Source organism: Rhinolophus hipposideros, assembly GCF_964194185.1.
Source record: "Rhinolophus hipposideros genome assembly, chromosome: 18".
Classification (NCBI taxonomy): domain Eukaryota; kingdom Metazoa; phylum Chordata; class Mammalia; order Chiroptera; family Rhinolophidae; genus Rhinolophus; species Rhinolophus hipposideros.
Genome location: NC_138064.1, coordinates 54,458,030 through 54,480,469, shown reverse-complemented (window position 1 = coordinate 54,480,469; position 22,440 = coordinate 54,458,030). Strand labels below are relative to the sequence as shown.

The window sequence follows — 22,440 nt, the reverse complement described above, 5'->3', positions numbered from 1 at the left end:
GCTTCCAGACTGCTCAGGTCAACTGTAAGCCACAGACTAATGTCCCCTACTTTCCAGATGTCCTCCTGGAGCCCCAGTGTCCAGCCAACCCATAGGCCCGCCAGGGCCCATGTTTCCACTGACGCCTGCTTGGCCCCTGGACCTGCCTCAGGGCACAGCTTAACTCCTGGATCCCCCTGCTCCATCTGCCACAGTCAAGCTCCAGCACGTCTGCATTCTTTTGCTGCCTTTGTGCCAAAATAAAATCAGTCAAATAAAACACAATCATGCGGCATCAGGCCACAGGCTGTTTGTCTCAGCCTAAGTGACTCTGACAGCTCAGGGAAATCAGCAGAGAGGGCCTTTGAGCAGCAGTCATGGCTGGGATTTCAGGAACAGCAGTAGAAGCTGCCACGCCCAGCTGCATCTGAGTTCCCTCCCATCCACATACAGGAGCAGACACCTGGGTCTGCCCGGCTTTCTGCTTGGCACCCCCTCCACATGTCCCTCTCTGGCCTGACCTGAGGCAGTGAGCAGTGCCTGACTCTGGTTGGTCATAAATTCTCCCCACTGAGGGCTGAAAATGTGCAGGTGTGCCCTATCCACCAGGGTTCCTGCTTAGATGTCCCTGGCCACTGCCCCCAAAGTACACCTGGCCTTACATATTCTATGACATGGTCATCAGAAAAACCTGTGTTCTTTCCATAAAGCACAAAGCTAAGAATGTCATTGGTTGTTGCCTCTTATGCAAATCAATTTACTTGGATTCCTCAAACACACTGCTGGAACCCTGATGGTGGGTGTATCTCTACTGTGTTTAGGTCTTCATGGAAAGCATTGCCATAAATTCTGATTCTCTCAATCGTGCTGGGAGCAGAGTAGGAGAGGAAGCCTGCTGTGGGTGAAGGGACACAAAGGTTTAGGAGCAAGAAGCCCTGGGTGGCAGGTTCCTGTGGGTCCCCGCTGGTCTGTGTAACTGCCTCATCCTTTCATGCTCAGTTCTTTATTTGCAAACTGAGGATGCTCACGTCTAAGGAGCATAATGTAGTGGGAAGGGCATCAGCTTTGGAATCAGACAGCTAGTTTTCAACCCGAGTGTTGCCACTGCCAGGATCAAATAAGAGCTCTGTGTGTAGAATTCTTAGCACCATGCCTAGCATAGTGAGGCCGTCAGTGGCACCTGAGCAAGTGCCACCTTGATAGAAACCACTCTCCACTCCCCACTTCCAGATGCCATACTCCTTTGCTTTTTATCGTAATCCATTGGCCACTTCTTTCCAGTGCCCTTTGTGGACTCTGCCTCCTCTGCCCAAGCACTAAATTTTGGAGGTTCTGGGCATTAATCCTACAGCCCGGCCCCTTTCCTCTCTCTGGAAGCTCACCTTTGTGTCTTCAGCCTGCGTCACTCCTGCAACACCAAAATGTCTTGGATAAACAAATGCCTCCTTGAGACTCCATTTGAATTTCTCAAAAACAGAACTCTTGATTCTTCCTGCCAACAAACTGTCTTATCCCTATATATTCCATTTCAGTTGATAGTTCCAACTCTCATCCTGGTGGCTGCAGCCAGAAACTTAACATATTTTTATTTTTTAAAATTTTTTATTAGTTTTAAGTGTACAAAACAATGTAATAGTTAGACATTTATACCCATCACAAAGTGATAACCCCTCTCCCCCAAGCTTCTACCCCTCTGACATCATAACAGATTTTCTTGATTCCACCTGTCTTCTAATTCATTATTGAACTCTGTGGTTCTACCTTAAAATAAATTTGGATCTAGCCTTTTCTCCATGATCCCCGCTACTACCCTTGACCATTACCACCTGTTTCTCTGACTATTGCAGTAGCTTCCTAACTGGTTTCCAGCTTTCTGTCCTGCTCCTCCTAACCAACACATTCTCTAAACAAGTGTGGTTTTTCTAACTTGACCTCAAGGTGGCTGCCAGTGCTATTCCATTGGCCTAGAACTTTCCCCCATCTCTTATTTACAGGAACTTTATCCAACATAGAACTTCAGGGCAGACTAGAACATGGGAGACTGAACGAAGTAAGAGATGCCATGAATTCAAAATTATTCTTACTTTCTATTAAGCTGAAGACTTTGAACAAAAGTCAACTTCTTGGAATGGTTATTTTCCCTGATGGCCTCTCAATTTCTCATACAAATAGACTTTTCTGGGCCTGCCCTGCCAATCATTCAGATCTGTCAGTAGGTCAGAATCCCAGTAGTGGAAACAAGCCTGGGATAGCCACTGTATATCAATTTTTGTATCTCTGAATTCCCTTGTCTCTTGGGGTTAATAGTTCTGGGAGTTGGCTTGTTAGAGTGCTGGGAGACCGGAAGCCTCCCATTCTGCAAGAATTTCTTAGTATGTTAGTCAAGCCCACCAACATTGTAGCCCAGCTTATTTTTCCATTCACTACTCCTCCCCCCCCACCCCGCCCCACATACCCTTCATTCTGCTCTACTAAACCACCCATTGTCTGGTGAATTTACCTTCCACAGTTCAATGTTTGTTCTCTATCCATGCCACTTCCTTAGCCACTGTGGAAATCACAATTTGCTTCAAGGCCTAGGTCAAACCTTAGCTCTCAAATATCCTAAATCCAGGTGTTCATTCCAACCAGAGCATAGTGTTTACCCTCAGGGCTCTAATGTCCCTTACCATACCACATCCTACCATAGACTGAGCATGAGCTCTGCACCAGGTGCAGTATTGAGGAGTTCACAAGCTTTATCTAACATACCTAACATGCTACCTACGAGGTCGGTACCATCAATCTCCCCATTTTACCCATGAGGAAATGTGGTAGCATGTTCACAGTCACAATTCCAGCCTACATTTGCCCAACTCTATCATACATTGTCTTCATTATTGCACATTTTGCCTCATTCACAGGGACGCCCAACTCTCCATGTCCCTTGAGACTCATCTTCATATATTCTAGGCCTCCACAGCATCTGATACACTGACACTTTTTGGACACTGCACTGTTAATAGGATGGTTTCTTATTCTGCTTCTGTAAAGTCTTTTAAAAGGAAAAAAAGGGTGAAGGTCCTTTTACAACAGCAGTAACATTCTGCTATAATGAGAAAAAGTCAGAAAATTGATATTTAAATGTTCCCAACACCAACATTAGCTTAAGTTCTCATCCACACCCTTGGCCTGGGAGGACCACACCACACTAGTCAGCCTTTCCTTTGGAGCCTATTCATTAGAGAAGGGAAGTGTTTATGTGGCCTTGGCTTAAGGATGATATAATGATTGCCTTTCCTCACAGCAGGTCTCACCCTGTCTCAGGAAGACGTCAGGGGTCAGCACAAGGCCAGATTCTAGGTTATGAATCACTCTGGGAGAAGGCCAATCACAGGATGAAGGTTGGCTCCAGGGGATTGGTCAAAGGAAATGGTACCTTTTCCTTAGAGGACTGAAATTGAATCTGATCTCAGTCTGATGGCATGGAAAACCACCTGGCCTGTCTGGTGGGGAGGCGGGAAGGGGAACAGGAGTCCCCAGAGAGGAAGACTCAAAGGCAGGTCTCTAACCAGGACTCTTAGGAAATCTTCATAGTAAGGTCTCTGAGGAGCTCAGGTGAGGCAGGTGTTAGAAATATTGACCTTTATAATTATTTTTTCCATTTGTAAATCTGGTTCAATTAAAAGCAGGCAGAAATTATGGGAACATGTTCTATGGAGAAGGCAGTGGGTGAGGCCAAAAATCTTTGTTTTCTCTCCAAGCCAGTACATCTGCTATGGCACACTTGGAGGATCACTGAACCCTGTGATGAAAAAGCTAGAGCCTGCAGATATCACTGCTTCTTCTTCCACTTATGCTAATACCAGCACCACCACCTCAACACCACCACAACCACCTCAACACCACCACCTCAACACCACCACAACCACCTCAACACCACCATCTCAACACCACCACCACCATCTCAACACCACCACCACCATCTCAGTACCACCACCACTACCTCAACACCATCATCACCACCACCACCACCACTACAACCACTAGCTACTCTTTGTGCCATTGAATTATTTGGCAGGTACCATTCTATATACTTTATGTTTACTTTTTATTTAATTTATGTAACAGAAGTTGTTTTCTTTAATAATGAGGAAACAAAGGTTTAGAGAGATCAGGCAACCTGACCAAGGTATATATCTTGTAAGTGGCAGAGCTGAAATTCTCACCCAAGTGTGTCTAGCACCAAGGCTATGCTCTCAACTATTATGCCAGATGGAAAATTCCCTTTGGGATAGAAAAGAAGACTTCAGATTAACAACAACAACAACAAAACCATAAAGCAAAGACTAGTCCTACTGCACATCTCTTACATGCCCAACTACTCCTTTCCTTCTGCTCACTCGTACCTTCAGTGACTCCACAATACATACTCCTTAGAATAATTGATTCTCTTTCTTCTCTCTTAGGGCCATCACTCACTTGCTCATTTCTACCAAGGAAGAGATGTTTTGTCTAATTTAAATTGCCAAGGCCTTCTTGCATTCTCAGCAGGTCACTGTGACTTCTGCTTGAAAATTTTAGGAAAAAAATGATTCCTTTCACAAATGCTCCCCAACATCTGGGACAGCAGGAGATGTGGGCCAAATCTTAACATGTGAGGATGAACCAAGCCATGGGGTGTCTGCCAGGCTCAACCATCCACTGAGCTCGAGGCACATAGCCATAGGGAAGATCCATCTATCCAGGAATCCCAAAGCATTTGTTTCCTCACCAGAAGATGACAGACAAGGGAAATACAGATGAGTCAAGAAGCCTAAAATATCACTTTCCATCATGAACTCCAAAGAGCTAATGTTGATGCTGACCCTGACAGGGAGATCAACAATTCCCTGGGTGTTTTCTCTGCCTGTGCCAGCAAAAGAGGGCACGATCAGCCAGGTAGCGTTCTCCTGTTGCTACCTCAAAAATTTTCCAGGGGGCTCTTCAAATATAAACATCTTGGAATGAGCCTGATCTCAGTAAAAGAACCAAATGTCAGGAAAGCTGAACATAAATCTTGCCTATGGTAAGTGTTCTCTCAACAGTCAGCTTTTTTTTCACTAAGGTTACAAGACAAAGCATGTGAAAGGAAAGCCCAGTGTGATTCGATGAGCCATGATTGTAGTACTATTTCTCTTTCTGGAACAAACTTTCCATTGCAGAACTTCTCTGTTATTTAGGTTCCTAGAAACTGAATGACTGGATCCCCTGTCTGTGGTTGTATATCCTGCTCCCACAATCAGTGCCAATTCAGTGAAACAGTCCCTGGAGTAGGCAGACAAGGTATGTCTGTTCCTTCAGGACTGAGGTAGAGCTACACCAACCGCTTATTGTAAAATGTTTGTGAAGTTGAACCAAACTTCGGGTTAAAAAAATCCATTTGAGGCATATCCATTTTGATACATTAAAACAGGTAAAGTACATCCTAGAAAGCCCCACCCTTAACTTCTAGATGGCCAATCTTATACTATTTATAACAATTATAGCAGCTAATTTATAAGGAGACCTTACTCTGTTCTATGCATTCTATATGCATTATCTCTCTTAATCCTCACAATTCTATGATATAAATACACAATTTTGTGTAGCTTATAAATGAAACTGACACAGAGAGATTCAGGGATTTTTCTAAGTTCATACAGAATATATGTCAGTATAAAGATGTGTCCTTAAGGCTGTTGGACTCCAGGGATCGTGCTACTAATTTCCATATAATGTTACCTATGGATCAAATAAAAGAAACTGAGTCCCACATCCTGCAACACTCAGGGTCATCACAGTCACACCTGGAGTTGTCTATGGGATAAATAGCAGCTGAGTCACTAGGGCCAACGTTCCCAACCTCCAGCAGCACACTGTTTTTTATTCTAAACACACATGGGAAAATCTTCACCTCCTCATGAGCTGGACTGACACTTAGTTCCCAAGCCTGTAGTTTTGAAAAGAAAGCACAGAGAGGCCTGATGAACTGACCACACAAACTGAAGTCAGGAATGCCAAGTTCTGATTGCCTTAGTGTAATCTTTTGCTTTCAGTTAGGCAGAGCCACTGAGCCATAAGGAAAAGTACTGGAAAGTGAACTGTGAAGATAATTCTCTATCAAACACTGGGCACTCTGTGTCAGAGCCAAGGATTAGGGCAGTGAAAGAGCTCTACGAAGAAGAAGAAAAGCACGCAGATCCACATATATACTACGAATGTGAAAAAAAGGACAGGTAGACATGGGTACAATTTTTTTGAGACTTCAAGCCACAGGTAATTATTCTAAGAAAGAGTCAAGGACAAATAATTGATTCCAGAGTAAATTAAATAAGATGAATCTGGTTTTGCCTGATAAAATTCCAATTCTGATCACACCATTTTCTCCTCTTTACTTTAAAATTAGACCAAGAGTTCAATATCTTATTTTATTTTTCGGTTAAGCCACTAAATTCATACAATTTCAAAATGACCAATGTTCACCTATAGCATCTTTATGATTTTTAAGTCAACTTTAAAGAGAATTCTTGGGAAGCAGACTTCCCATGCACTTAGTGTGAGCATCACTCTAGGAGCCTCATTGTTTGTTTTAATAGTGAGCACATCTTTGTTCTCCTTCTGTTAATGATACAGGGAATCTTGAGAGCTCACTCAGACACACAAGAACACACACACTCACATATACACCCACACACAAATACATATAAATTCTACAGTGATCATTGGGTGTTGTCTTCCATAAGGGAAAAGAGGATAAATCTGTACCAGAAGAAGTGGCTGAGATGGTTAAGATGGTCCTCTCTTTAATGACCATTAAGAAATCCAATTGGTTAATGATAGACAACAGGGTCACATGTGCTAAAGAACAACTGGGTCATATTGTCTGCTTCTAAATAGGAGTAAATAGAGATTTATGTGAAATTGTTTATACTGGCCAGACTTCAGAACCTAAACTTTAGTGTTTACTATTTCCTAACCCTCATAAATTAAATTTTCCCTCCATAATTTTCATCCTGGTGGATCCTCCTTTGACGCCTGGAGGGTAACAGGTAACCTTCTTGTTTGTGGCAGATCTACTGAGCTGTTTTCCCCTCTACTGGGACATTTCATAGTTTCCAACTTAGAAGCTAACATGGTGTGAGAATAGGAACCTTTCTCAGGAATTTTGACAACCATTAGAGCCAGTGTTGATTTACTTAGCAAACCAAGTAACCCTCTTTGTCTGCTGGCATTTAATTGTGCATTTGTTTCTACACTAGCCCTTAATATTGCCTTAAATTACGCCACTTTCCAAGACTTCCCTTTCAGTTTCTCCTTTTGTTTTCCCATTTACTTGCTCTTTTGCAGTCTGTGTTTCTGGGGGAGGGGTGAGGACCTCAGAATAAATACAGTCCGTCAACAAGGTTCCATCTTAACTTTCTTCAGGGCCAGCTTATGTGATAGAAGCCAGTGTCACCTCCCACAGAAGGAAGGATGCCACTGCCTTTAAGACGGGGAGAGACCTGAGGTTATCTCAGCCTGCTGCCTCACTTGGCATGGCTGGAGTCATTGCATTTCTGATATTAAAAAGGGCCCAACAGTGCCCTGTTTTACATCAGGATATGGAGCCACATGCATGTCCTCGCCAAAGCAAGAGAAGGAGCATTTAATATGTAGTAAAGTGCTGTCATTCCGATTGTTCTCCTAAGTTCCATAAACATGGGCCTGAGTCACAAAAGAGGAGGCAATGGATTCAACTTCGAGAGTTGTTCCACTAAAATCTCTATAAATCTTTGCGTGCCCAAGAGAATTGCTTTTCAATTCATGTAATGAAATGGAACATAAATATGGAGGAGCTCTTCCCACTTTAAAGGTTATCAGAGCAGCACATCGGGGGCTCTGAGAACATAGAGCTGTGTTTTCAATAGTGGCAGGTGAGAGTTTCACAGTTTTGCATGATGGGTCATGATAAGTAAGAGATTAATGATGGATGCCTTCATGTTTCTGAGAACAGGGAAGAACATGTTACCCATGAGAACACGGGATAGATGCAGGATACTTTAGAGGAAGCTAAAGGCACCATAGTGGAGCATGGGGGAAGAGAAGGGTAGAGGTTATTTTTGTTCTGCTTTGTGATACCAGTTTTATATCCTGCATTGGGGTGTACTTGCACAATATGGCATCATAATCATTCTGCATGGCTTCTAAGACTGAAGGCTGGAGGGTCACTCTCTTTCCACCCTACACGAAGCTATTGTTCAGGGGGGCCCTCCATGTTTTCACCATAATCCTCTAGGCCAGAGGGAGAATCTAACTGGCGACTTCGTACACTCACAACAGAACTTCTATCAGCTGTATTTTTTGTTTTGTCATGAATTACAAAGCATTAGAGCTGGAAGGTATCCAAGAGATCCTCTAACACACTGATTTATAAACTGTTTTTAATAAAAAAAATTTTCAGTTGAAATTTTACTCAAACCCCAAAATATAAATACAGTAGCTATGATTCAGTATGGCAGTTTTATCATAACATTTTATTAGTTTTGCTTATAAAGATAGATTGACTTAGGGGGAAAATCATCATTTTGCAGTCTTTAATGAAACAATGAATCTAGACAATAATGATGAATGGATGCTGAAACCATAGATGAAATGTTGATGAGGAACTTTATAATTAAAACACCAGACTCATACCAATGAGCCCATTGATCAAACTTATCATTATGAGTAAAATGGGTTAATCAACTATATTGTGGCCTCAGAGGTGGTGCAATAGGAAGTACATCTGAAGAACATCTATGAAGTACTTTTGCCTAAAGAAATATCAAACCCAAATCCAATCAATCCTCTATATTTAAATATCAGTTTTTCGGATATAAAAGAATAAATGAAATAATAGCATGAGGAATTAATTAGAGAAATCCACAATGTGGGCTAGTCCACAAAATAAATGACCTAGGTTCTCTAATTGATCAAAGGCATGTGCAGTGGATTTTATTATTGTGCAATTATTCATTCCCCCTTCCTATAAGAATAAGGATTATACACTTGGAAAACGTTCATACATTTGTGCCCACTGCATTTTGGTTGGCCATTTTCCTGGAGGAACTGTACACATTTCTGTCCCCCCTGATGTTGACTTGGCCTCGTGACTTGCTTTGACCAATGGCGGGTGAGTAAAGGAGACTATGCGATGTCTAAGCAAAGTTTGCTGGTCATGTCATTGCTGGCTTTGTGGCCCTTTGACTTCTGCCATGAGAAGATACTCACACAAGTAGCCTGGGTCCCAGAATAAAAAGACACACGGAGAGAGACTGAACCACTGCTCAGCTGCAGATGACGTGCAATGTGAGCCGGACATAACAACTTTTAACCTTGTTTGCTATAGCAGTTGAGATTTGGAGGTCATGTGTTACCATAGCAAAGCTGGTTAATTTCATATAAAAAACACATTTAAAAATCCTGTGATAGAATAAAAGAACCTTAAGAAATGTAACCATTAAGGACATGTTGTGCGCCATGATTGCATCTCAATTCAAACAATTCAAAGTATAAAATGTCACTTTTGGGATAACTGAAACAATTTGAATAATGTTTTATTTGTATGTAATGTAATATTAAGGAATTGTTTATTTTGTTCAATGTGAAAATGATCCTATATGCATGTATATCTCAGTTAAAAATGTAGAATAATATTGAATACCAACTATAATATATATATATATATCTCGTCAGGGGATGTAAAGTACAGCACAGAGAATAGAATCAATGGTATAGTAACAGCTATATACAATGTCAGAGGGGTAGTGGATGGGGAGGTTATAACTTTGTGAGGGATGTAAAATCTAATCATTATGTTGTTTTATACACCTGAAACTAATAATACAAAAATAAAAATAAATAAAATAATAGTTGAAATAACATCTTAAATAAATTGTATCTTTGCAAATATCTGAAAAATGTAAACTGAGGTATTTATGGGTTAAATGACATGCTGTCTTGGTGTGCTTTTGAATATTCTAAGAAAAAAGATGGAAGGAGATGGAAAATTTTTTCACAAAATATTGATAATTGTTGAAGCTGGATAATGAGTGCACAGGAAATAGTTATACTGTTATCTCTAATGTTATATGTGTTTTAAATTTTTCCCTGTAAATAATTTTTGATCATATCAAATAAGATAAAAGACATTAACAAAAAATGACAGATCGGACATTATGTGAGTCACCAGTAAACAAGAAAATTCCAACATCTCTGGAAGATGTAAAGTGTTTGGGTGAGTAGTAATTTAGAAAGTAAGCTGTGTGTGTGTGTGTGTGTGTGTGTGTGTGTGTGCTGAGGGTTGGAGGGTGGGGACAGTAGGCTTGAAAAGATTGTTGATCTGCCCAATAGGGAACAGCACAGAGCTGACAACAGGGTATAAGTAAAAGTCTGTATAAGCAACAGTTGACTTTGCACCACTCACCCGTCTACACACTTACACATAAAATTATACCTAATTTGTACCTTCCAGGTAAAATATAACAACTTACTTTTTGTAAAACAAAACAAAACAAACCTGTTTGAGAAAACCAGGACAGCCAATGCCAAAGGGCAATACACTCCCAAATCAGGCATTTCAATGTAATGACCAACTCCCCACATGTTCACCCTAAAATGAAGCCTACCAAACAATCTGCCCTGCCCATAGAGGGATGTCAACCAGGTCACCTTTGCTCCATTTGTAAATGTGACTAAACTACTAAGTATCACCATAAAACCAGAGAAAACCTGTCCCATAACAGAGATAAACACAGAGGGAAAATGATACCAGAGAAAATAGGAATAATAAGGAAACAGAGGATAACATTTTTTGAAAGAGGAAATACTTTTGATTAACAATCTCAGAGAGATTTGAAACAAGATGGCATCCAGAAAACAAGACTGGATTCTATGAAAAAGGAAAAATGAAAGATACAGAAAGTACTGTAGAAATTAAAATTCAATCCCAACCCCCACTCTATCCCAACCAAACAACAACAAAAAAAAACGTAAAACAAGATAATGTAGGCCCCAGTTGAAAAGAAAGATGAAAATAATACCTTTCATCACTGGGAAGGTGAAGGAAGTATTGGGGGCACACAGAAGAGAAATAGAACTAAGTGAACAAGTGGAGGGTGGAATCATAATTGATCTGAGAGAAGGGGGCACAGCAGAGCTTTGTTTAGATCTCCAGTGTTTCATCATGTCTGGTTTTGTCACCAGGCATTTTCAGAGCATATGACGTGTGTGTACATGTGCAGAAACAATTCAATGTGATGAGCTTATTTCAGAAACGTAAGAGCAAAGAAGGTTCAGCATCATGAGAAGTAAATCCTCAAGTAGCCAATAACTCAGCCAGGCTTTCATTTCTAGAACTGAAAATTTCAAATTCTAGTCTTTATATTAATTGTTAGCACTTGGTGTAGAAAGGTTAAGCTTCCAAAAAAAACAAAACAAACAAACAAAAAAAAACAACAACAACAACAAAAGAAAACTAAAGATCTGTTTAGTCAATTCCCTAGAGAAGTTCCTGTCATTTTAGTTTCGAAAGCTCATGGTTTTCAGATGAGAGTTAGTTGAAATTTTTGTAAAAAGAAAAGGTTTGTATGCTGAGAAGAGTTTTCACACACATACACCCCATTCACTGAGTACTCATTAGTGCCTGCAGTACATTATTGAAAATCCACACAATATGTCAAAATTGCTTTCACACAGGCTATGTCTAAAAATGCTTATCAACGTGCTTAGAAACCATTTGGTAATGATTTGGGGGGAATATCCAATGATGAACTTGAAATCACATGTGATTTCCAGTAAACAGACACAGACACACATTTGGGATGCTTTTAGGAAGCTCTTGCTAAATTTTTTTATTACATTTTATTTAAAAATCATTTAAAGTGTTGATTACAAGCAATAATTCAAGAGAAACTTTGTTCATCTGAGAATATCCTTTGGCCTAAGGAGACTTCAAATGGGTTAAAAGGATCAATACACAAAAGGAAGATATTCCTTCAAAAAAATAATAAGTAGGCCTCAACTTTAAATGTTTTTTAACTCAATTCAGGCTCTAAGTAAAAAAGTGGGGAAAATATACATATATATTGAAGAAGAGAAAAGCTTTTATGAATTCTCCTTCTTTCAAAAAAAAGGAGAAGGAGAAGGAGAAGGAGAAGGAGAAGGAGAAGGAGAAGGAGAAGGAGAAGGAGAAGGAGAAGGAGAAGGAGAAGGAGAAGGAGAAAGAGAAAGAGAAGGAGAAGGATAGCTGATCCCAGGGAAATGAGAACGCTGACGATGTGGAATCCTGGAATGGCTCCAGGCTTCACAGGCCCCTCCAGGAGAAATGATTGCAGATAGTGTCTGTTCACAGTGGGAACTGTGGCTCTGAGCAGCATTTGTCAAGTGTGGCAGCCCTGGAAGGAAGCAGCGCGCGCGCGCGCGCGCACACACACACACACACACACACACACACACATTCAGCATTAATGATTCCCTAACCCACCCTAAAGGGCTTTACCCGCCCAAAGTGCCAACTCCACCTTCCATGGGACAGACACAACCTATGAGGCGTTGGAAAAGGAACCTCTGATTTATGGTGGATGGAAGCTTTCCTTTCTTCTAAAACATAGCTGCAGCCTGCTAAAAGGAAAGAAGCCAAATTAAATACTTTTCATAAATAGACTTCTATGTCATTGGATGACATTAGCTTCTTTAACTTGGTAGAGACAAATAATCTTTCCTTTAATGTGTTAAAACAACTTTCTAGAAACTTCAACATGCAGACTGTACATTTCCTACTTTATTATCTTTCTTGTTTCTTTTTCCATGAAATAAATTGACAGCTTGACTCTAGCATAATGCTTAAGAATGTGACTTCCTGAGTACACATGACAGCTCCAAAGCATAAGTGCTCTGTGACCTGAGGAATGCTACGTGAGCAATTTAATTTCCAATTTCCTGCCCTGATAAATGGGGATGAAGATAGTGTCAACCTTACAGAGTTTCTATGAAGATTAATTGAGATAATCTCTGTAAAGTTAGGATATTCCCCTGCCCAGAGATACTGTGGTTGAAACAACAAAAACAGTAACTCAAACTGGCTAACACAAGAAGTAAATGTGTGTTTCATATAGGCCGGAATCCAGAAGAGTAGGCTTCCAGCACAAAATGATTGACAATTTGATGGATTGTCAAAAATCCAGGTTCTTTCCCCCCTCTCATATGTTATTCTTGGCAGTGATTTATCCCAAAGCTGCTTCTTCTCCTGGTCACATTTTGGCTTTCTATGACAACTAAGACTACAGTATTTCTTGTTCATATTCAATAAGAAAAGGCAGAGCAAACTTTCCAGAAACATTCCAGTAGACTTCTCTCATCTCATTGGCCAGAACTGGGTCACAAGCTCATTCTAAAATTACCACTGCAAGCAGAAGAGAGCCACTGTGACTGGCATGGATTCATCTTTGGAGGAGAAATGGACATAGGGAAAGACTATTTAAATGTCCAGAAAAGGTCACCTCTTATTTGCATTTTTGTCCACATTACATTACCCTTAGTCTTACAGAGTTTTTCCAAAGATGCAACTGGCTATCACTTCAAAGTCTTGAAATGGCAGATGGATTTTATTTTTTTGTGTCATGTAAGATTCCTTTATAGTGATGGTCTAAAGTGGTACTTTGAAAGGATTCTGGGACTCCACTTGTGCTGGGGAGGGGAAGGTAAAATGATCAGTTATAGAAATTGGCCGAGGGCACAGGCACAGCTCCATCAATGTCCTGGACAGAACTGAAAAGCGGCACTATTCCATTTGTACTCTTCCTTTTGGCCCCTTTGTAAACTTTGTAAGCTTTAGGTACATAGAACTGCCTTTAGCTCTTCTGCAAGTCTTCCCGATGACAGGCCAGGAGTGCATCTTCACTGCTGAACAACGATTTTGACAGAAAAGCTGGTCTTTCACATTTCTGAGAGAGTGAGTTTTCTCAACAGACCAATTCGACAACTATTTTCTGAGCACTAACTCATTTTCTTGTTTTGTGCCAGGTGCTGAGCATAACACAAAAAAAGTGTAGGACGCAAAGTCTATGTTTAAGAAACTTCAAATCTATCTTGGAAACTACGGCATGTGTATGGACAGTAAAGTGTTAAATAGTAGATAGAACAAGGCAACCTAGAATTCAGGGCTTAAGGAAATTGCTATAGCCATTTTAATTGGCCGTGACTGAACTGACCGGGGAGAATCCCATAATTAACTGCAGCGCCGTTTTGCATATTGGCATATGGGCTCAGCCTAAATCTGTACTAGGGGCTGATACTTTCCATGGAGCAGGCAGACAGATGGCCTCAGAGTTTTTCAGACTTAGTGTCAATTTCTCCCATGTGTTGACTGTAACCACTACCATGACCTTGTATAAATACATCTTCTTCCAGAGAAGGATGAATTTTGAAACCCGATGAGGTGGTAAGTTTCTAGAGCTCTGAAAGTATGGTAGTGGCTTCTTAAGATTCCATCTTCCAACACAACCCGCAGGATTCACTGCTAAAACATGATTAGTCTGATCTAGGTGGCTCTGCACCCTTAGCCCTAGAGACTATATTATATAGAGACTGTACTATGTACCACAAATTCTTACACAATTGCCCATACCAATGCTAGGTGTTTATAACCCATTTGGAGCATCTAAGCCTGATAAAAATTTATAGAGGAATAAGAACAATGACATTTACTCACCAACAAATGCTTAATCCTGAGCATTCTGCAGGCAAGAAGACACATGCTATAAAACTAAGGAAAAAACTACTGGTTTACTCGTCATTTATAATCTGGTTACGCCAATACAACATAGATCGATGGAACAAAATGTACAGAGCACATAAAAGACTGCTAACTTTTGGTCCAAGCCCTTACAACATTGGGCAGGTCAATTCCTTGTTGGAAAATCCACACCGGCATTCCAATGTCCACAGAAAAATTACTCTTGACTTTCAAGGCCTCCAACTACCCTCTAAAAGCTGCTCCTCTCCCATCTTCCAATCTATTGCCATTATGGTGGCCTTCTTTAACTACTCAAATGCTCTTTAAATTTGTTCACTCAAGATCTCTATTTCCAACTATGCCATGGTTTTCCTGCCTGCATGGCTTGCTCACCTCTGCATGTAATACCCTTCAAGCCTCCTCTCATTTAAATCTCATTCTTCTTTGAAGATGAAGGTTTGTTTCCGACATAATAACTTTCCTAAACACGCCAGGTTACAGAGATCATTCTCCCCTCTGAACTCCAATAGTGCTGGCATTTCTTATGTAGTACCAGGAGGTATCGGTAGTCTGCATCAAGTTAGTATAATTGTCTTTCCTTCCAGTTCGATTTCCAGTTTCTTGATGTTGAGCACCATGTCCCAATCAATCCTCTCTATCTGTCCAAAGCTTAACAAACACAAGCTCTTCACCAATGTTATTGATGGCAAAATAAAATCAGGCACAAGTACTGAGCAGACTAAAGGAGTAATCCATTATAATCAGAATGGACTAGAACATATTTTTAAAAGTCTTAGTAGATAGGTGACTTTTTAAACTGGGTGTAGAAGAAAGGACAGGAATGGCAGACGGCAAGAAGGACAGGAAGCAAGAAGGGCAGGGTTAAAACAGTGAATCTGGACCTGGAAAGGGATGGGTGGATCCGGGAGCCTGGCTGTTTTCTGATAGTTGAGTAATATCGTCACACTGGTACAGGAGTCTGGTTGCCAGATGGCCCTCCCTTTGCATATCTTCTAGGTGTAACTTACTTAGGTCTACAGAGTTGAGAATTACAGCCAAGTAAAAGTCATCATTTAGGCTTAAATTCTATCTTATGACCTTTAAATGTTCTTCTTCCTTTCAATTCTTTGAAATATCATTTCCTCTGGTGAGGTTACTTTTTCCAATGGGAAGTTTGTTGGTGAGTTTTTGGTCCTCACTTTCACCTTGTCAGAACAATTGGAGAATTGCAAATGCTGATTAATGTTTTGCACACAGCCTTTTCTCCTTTTCAGGTCCTCAGGTCCCCTTGAAAAGCTCCATGTTGTAGACAGCCTATGACATCCAGATCTGCAGGTTTTCAGGGGTGCAGGGGAGATTTCTGGGCATGTAGTCAAGGGGTCATCTGGGTTCTGCTGAGGCTGCAACCTGAGTCCTTCTCTCTGCCTCAATCATATCTCAACTCATCCCCAGAGTAGACATCTGCAGAGGGCACACATCAAAGGCGTAGGAAGATGTGCAAAGGAATGTGTGGATTATCCCACAGTACGTTTGTTAACTTTTGCAAATATTCTACTTCCCTACAGTTCTGGAAAACCAGATACCCAAAAGAGTACTCCTAATTCCTCATTTAAAGTTTGTTTTTCCTTTCAACTGTATTGTTCAAAACTGTCTGCCAGTTCCGTCTATACTTCTGGCAGTGTCTGTACGTCCATGGTATGACCCTAAATGAAAGACCATAGAACGTGTGAACCTGAAATAAGGATGTCAGAAGTCATCTCATTAAAGCCCCTTACTCCACAGAGTAAACAATGGCCCAGGAGGGATTATGGCTTGGCCAGCGTCCCTTGGGTATGTCTCTGCATAATCAGTACTCTGATTATACTAAGGACTAAGGTTTTTCCTGAAATTTGATTTATGTCCTTAATGTAACTGCACCTGAATAGCTTATGGGCTCCCACCATTAACTAGAATATTTGGCTCCCTCCACTTTAGAAACACACGTATCACAAGAACTCTTAACAAGGATTTCACATTTCCATTAAAAAAAAATTGTAGGCTTTTTGAGGATCATATTATACCTCAGTAAGCTCATCTCCCTCCTCCCTTAAACTTATATAATGTAAAAATTAACAAAAAAAAAACACTAAAAAGGACAGAGAGGTGACAAGTCAGGCACCTGCTCTTCTGTCTCATGGATCAGCTTCCTTTAGAACAGGGCTTCTCAACATGAGCTCTTCTGACACTTCAGGCTGAACAGTTCTGTGCTGCGGGGCCAGCCGGGGCGTTGCTCTTGTTCAGCACCATCCCTGGCCTCCACTCACCAGATGTCAGCTGCTAACTGTCCCCCATGTGGCCCCGGTTATGAAAACCAAAACTTTCTCTAGATATAGCCAAATGTCCCACAGCGGGGGGGTGGGGATGAGGGTGAGAGGGGTGGGTGTGGGGAAATGCTGTCCTCCCCCTTGAGAAGCACTGTGACATGGCGCCTGTTCTGAGGGGCCCTCACAGGTTCTGCATGCTCCTGCCCCCTCACTGACTCTGTTGCTGTTGTGATTTCTATCCTGCACTCTCACAAATGGTTAACATACAGCAGGCAACACCATCCCTTATTCCTATAAGGCCCTCACCGCCTGTAAGGCTGTAAAGGTGTACCACACTTAACAAAGAATGCTGATCACTGGCAAAAATGAAAACATTGAAAGTCAAAACAGAAAGTCATACATTAAAAATGATTTTTTACCATAATCTAATGGAGAACTATATTTATTATCTAGTGCTCTGTAACAAATTGCCCCAAACCAAAGCTAACCTAATTTTATTAAAATTAAAGTTGAAACAACAAATATTTGTTTTGTCACACAGTTTCTGAGGGTCAAGGATCTGGGAGTTCTAAGATGTCAATAACTTGGTTGGGGGCCTACAGTCTTCTTCAGTCTACACTGAGGGAATCTGCTTTGAAACCCATTCATGTTTTTGACATGCCAGCAGGCTTGAGCTGCTCACTGGCAGTTTGCCAGAGGCTTCAGTTCCTTGTCATGTGGTCCCCTGTCTGAGCTGTTTACTCCACGGCAATTGGCTTCCCTAGAGTGTGTAAGAGAGAGAGAGAGAAAGAGAGAGAGAGAGAACCAAAGCGAAGCTTTGGCTTTTCAAAGCCTAATCACCAAACCTAATCACTTGTGCTATATGTTATGGTTCCCACAGACCAACCTTGGCCCAATGTCGGAAGAATGGACCGCACAAGGCTGTGAAGCAGGGTTACCTTAGAGGCTGCCTACGATGGAAAACCTTCAGTAACCTTTCCTAAGCTTAACCTCTTCCAAGATCAAAAACATGGCAATTACTGGTCAAGTGTCCACAGTTTCATCTAAGGATGGGAAAGGATTTGCCTCTGGTCAGTATAATGACCCTGAGGCACCACATCATCAAAATGATTCAACATGTTCCATTTCTTAAGTGACAACAGTGGGATTCATTTCAGAATAACTTTCAACAAAAGCAGGTTTTGAGTTGCCTTATTTCAATAGAAAAAATAATTAATAAACCAGAACATATCTTTCCCCATTTCAATCAGCCAAGATTTCACAAACACTATTCACCAAACTACGTTCATTAAATATTTACTGAACTCCTTCTCTGAGTTAGACATTTACTTACATATTGCTTGCTACACAACAAACCACCTCAAAGCAGTGGATTACAACCCCATCAGTTTATGTGGATCAGCATTTTGGATGATGTTCAGCTGGGCAGTTCAGCTCCCTGTGGCAGTGGCTGGGGGCACTTACTCAGCTGTAGTCACGTAGTCGCAGAAGTGAGCTGGAGGTCCAAGGAGCTTCACTCACATGCCAGGTGTCTTTGTGCTTCTCCAAGGGGCCTTTCTTTCTCTGAGATAGTGGCCAGACTTCTTTCATGGCGGTTGATTTCCAAAAGCAAAAGTAGAAGATGCCAAACCTCTTCGAGGCTTGGCCTACACTGACACAGCATAACTTCTACCACATTCTTTTTGTTGGTCAAAGTGTATCATTTTTTTGACAGCATATCTTTTTGGAAAGTTCTGTCATGTCAAATTCCCTTTGTGCTTCAAACCTCCGAACTAAAATCTTTGACCTCTAGACCCAGATTTATTTATTTATTTTATTTACTTATTAAATTTATTGGGGTGACATTGGTTAGTAAAATTATATAGGTTTCAAGTGTACAATTCTATAATACATCATCTATAGATTGCATTGTGTGTTCACCACCCAGAGTCAGTTCTCCTTCCATCACCATATATTTGATCCCATTTACCCTCATCTACCACCCCCCTTTTCCCCTTCCCCTCTGGTAACTACTAGACTATTGTCTATGAGTTTTTGTTTCTTTGTTTGTTTTAGACCTAGATTTAAGGGACTCATGTGATTAGGTCAGGTCCACTCAGATAATATTCCTTATTTTAAAGTCAGCTGATTTTGGACCTTAATTACAACTGCAAAATCCTCCCATAATAGCACTTAGATTTGTGTTTGATTGAATAAGAGGGAGAGACTGTGTGTACATCAGGAGCTGGGAATCCTGGGGTCTGTCTTAGAAGGCTGTCTACCAAAGTGATATAACTAGTAATATTTGAATAATGTTTGTAGATTAACTAATAGCATCATATTAATGTTAGTTATCTGACTTAGATAGTTATATATTGGTCATATAAAATGTTACCATTAGTGGAAACTGAATGAATAGTATATGGTAATTCTATATACATTTTTTGTAATGTTTTCCAAATCTAAATTATTTAAAATAAAAAGTTAAAAAAAAAAAAAGAGCAAGTCACTTGGCCAGCCTAGATTTCAGGGAAAGGGAAAACAAGTGCATGTCCTGAGGGAAGAAAGGCCCATATATGTAGGGAAGGAGGAATCGATGGCGACTATCTTAGAAGACTGTTGCAGGCACCATGAGTAACAGAACATTCCTCTCCCACAGAACATGTAATCTGGTGGATGAGAGAATGTCTATCCATCGGATACTTATTGTGTATCTCCTGTAGAGTACTCACCATCATAAGCACTGGAGATACAGTGGTGACTAAGACACCCACAAGGATGTTACAGTTTCAGGGAAGAGAACAATGGGTGACCAGCAATCATAACTCAGTGTGGGATAACTGTTATGGTCAGATAAATGCAGAGGACTGAGCGAGCCAATGAGATGCAGAGGTCACCTCATCATGGGTTAATAGACAAATACGAAGATATACGTCCCTGTCCTCTCTACTCCAATACTTTGAAAATTCTCCAAGTAAACCAAACAAGTGAACTGTATGGTTCCTCTTATATCTTCTCATTTGGAGGAATTACATTTTTCACTGAATTTGTTTATAAGGTGGGTTTTTACCATTAGTGGAATATGTGAATATGTTCCAACTAATATGTTCCACCAAGTGAATATGTTCCAACTAATATAGTTTTTTAACTCCTGCTGGAGTCATATAAATCACCCAGGACATCTCTCATACTTCTTTCATTTGTCCAAGGACGATCTGAAATTTAAATGGAAATGGGTGTCACTCATTTCCCAACATTTTTCAGTATCTCCAACAAGCCATAGTTTATTTACAGGGGGACTTTTCTCTCTCCCAGTGTCCTTTAGGTCTCAACAGTGTGCTGGCTGCTCCCCTAAGTGGTTAAACCCAAGCCCTTTCAGCGCTGTCATTTTCCTCAGCTATGGTTTTGGGGAGAGTTGCTTTTGACCTACTTCATCAATGACTTCAGGACTCCATTTATCCTTTGATGGCAGTTTGTATCTGTACAAACTGGAATGGTAGTTTGTATCTGTACTTTTACACACAGAAATATCTGTGAAATCATATGGTTCTCTGCTTTTTCTGTCTTATTTCACTTAGCATTATACTCTCAAGATCCATCCATGTTGTCACAAATGTTCCTATATCATCTTTTCTTATGGCCAAATAGTATTCCATTGTGTATATAAGTCAGACAGGAAAAGCAGAGAACCCTATGATTTCACTGATATGTGGTATATAAACCAAAAACAACAAAAGAACAAGACAAACAAATGAGAAACAAAAACTCATAGACACAGACAATAATTTAGTGGTTACCAGAGGGTAAGGGGGTGGGGGGTGGGTGATGAGGTTAAGGGGGATCAAATATATGGTGATGGAAGGAGAACTGACTCTGGGTGGTGAACACACAATGGGATTTATAGATGATGTAATACAGAATTGTACACCTGAAATCTATGTAATTTTACTAACATATGTCACCCCAATAAATATTATATTATATTATATTGAAAAAAAAGGAAAAAAAAGAAATATCTGTACATCTACACACAGAAATATCTGCTGGGGTTAAGGTCCTCTTTTTTAGAAGTATATATTCTTAGGACTTTTAACAGATGAAAACTGCTCTTGCTGAGATAGCAACCTGAGTAGACTTCCCGGGAGGCGAGTGACCACCTTTAAACTGAGCTAATCCCTTTGCGAACCCTGTTATTTCTAGAGCGAGTGCAAAGGTTGAAATGATGGGACTAGGGTCTTTTTTTCTGCCCCTGTACCCCTTGGAGGATCTCAAAAGTCATAAGGCCCATGAGTTTTAGGGCCATGATCTGAAAGTCGTGCTGTGGTAACCATGGCACAGTTGCACTGAGTGACACTGAGCGTAGCAGGCTGGAGGATACGTGAGTGTGTGCACACTGACAGGCAGCAGGTTCGGTAGGCCTCCCAGGTACATTTATCCCTGAGTTAGTGCATGTAACCCTACTGGGAATAGTGGTTCACACGTAAGAGCTTATTATGATGATTATTGAGCATCAAATTTAACCTGGCACAAAAGTCATGAAAAGACCTGCCAGTGTTGCTGAACTCTACTATGTGTCCTAAGAGAGAGAGAACAAGAATTCAGTAAGAGTTCTTATTTCACAGGGATGAGTAGCGTAAATCTACTTTCGTTTTGCACAGGACATTAAGTTTTAACTCTGACTACTGGCAAAGGCCGCTTTCTCCCCCACACTATTCTAGATCTGAGGGCTCTTTCTCCCAAGTTAGTAAAATTTCCCCCAGAAATGCACCCACACAGAGACCCACCAAGCTGCTCACTGCACCTCACGTTACCTGTCAGACGAGAGTAGCTGCATAGAACACTGAGGTTTGATCACTGTCATCTGTCCAGGACTTTGTCAGTGAGTTAAGCTCACAGATTCGCTTAACAAGTCCTGAGCGCCACCTCTGCCTGAGTACGACATCCACATGCTTTCAATTAGGGTTTTCCAGGAAGTAAAGGCGGAAAACCAGACAAAATGTGTGGGATTCAGAAGATGGGAATCATTGGCCCAGAGGTGGAAGAAAGCCGTAGTGACTGGATATTTCCAGTCATGTTTTTAAGAATGGGACACCTTAGTTTGCTGTTGTTTCAGACCTTTTCCCTTGCACAGTTCAGCCAATCAGGCTGAAAAGATTCTCAGGGTCCTAGATAACTGGGTACTGTTGCCAGAGGTAGCCTGTGGGTCATTGTCTTTCTGGCTTTCCCTTTTGTCTGTGGCAATGCCATTGCAACCATGTTTGGCTATATATAAGGGCAATCCTAGACAGGGAAATATAGTTCATTTTTCTATCCCCAGAAATAGTGATTTTTAACCGGATCCCCCCCCAAATGGACGCTACAATTTTCTTTACCCTCTCCAAAGAAATACAGTAATGTCCATTAGTAGTATATTTCAAAGCTTCTTAT

At 40.9% G+C, this 22,440-nt stretch overlaps 1 protein-coding gene across 2 annotated transcripts in view; it reads right to left on the bottom strand.

Moving 5' to 3' along the window:
- Nucleotides 1–22,440, bottom strand: part of SUGCT (succinyl-CoA:glutarate-CoA transferase) — an 863,222-nt gene that overhangs the window by 49,838 nt on the left and 790,944 nt on the right. The gene's annotated exons all lie outside the window — the stretch shown is intronic.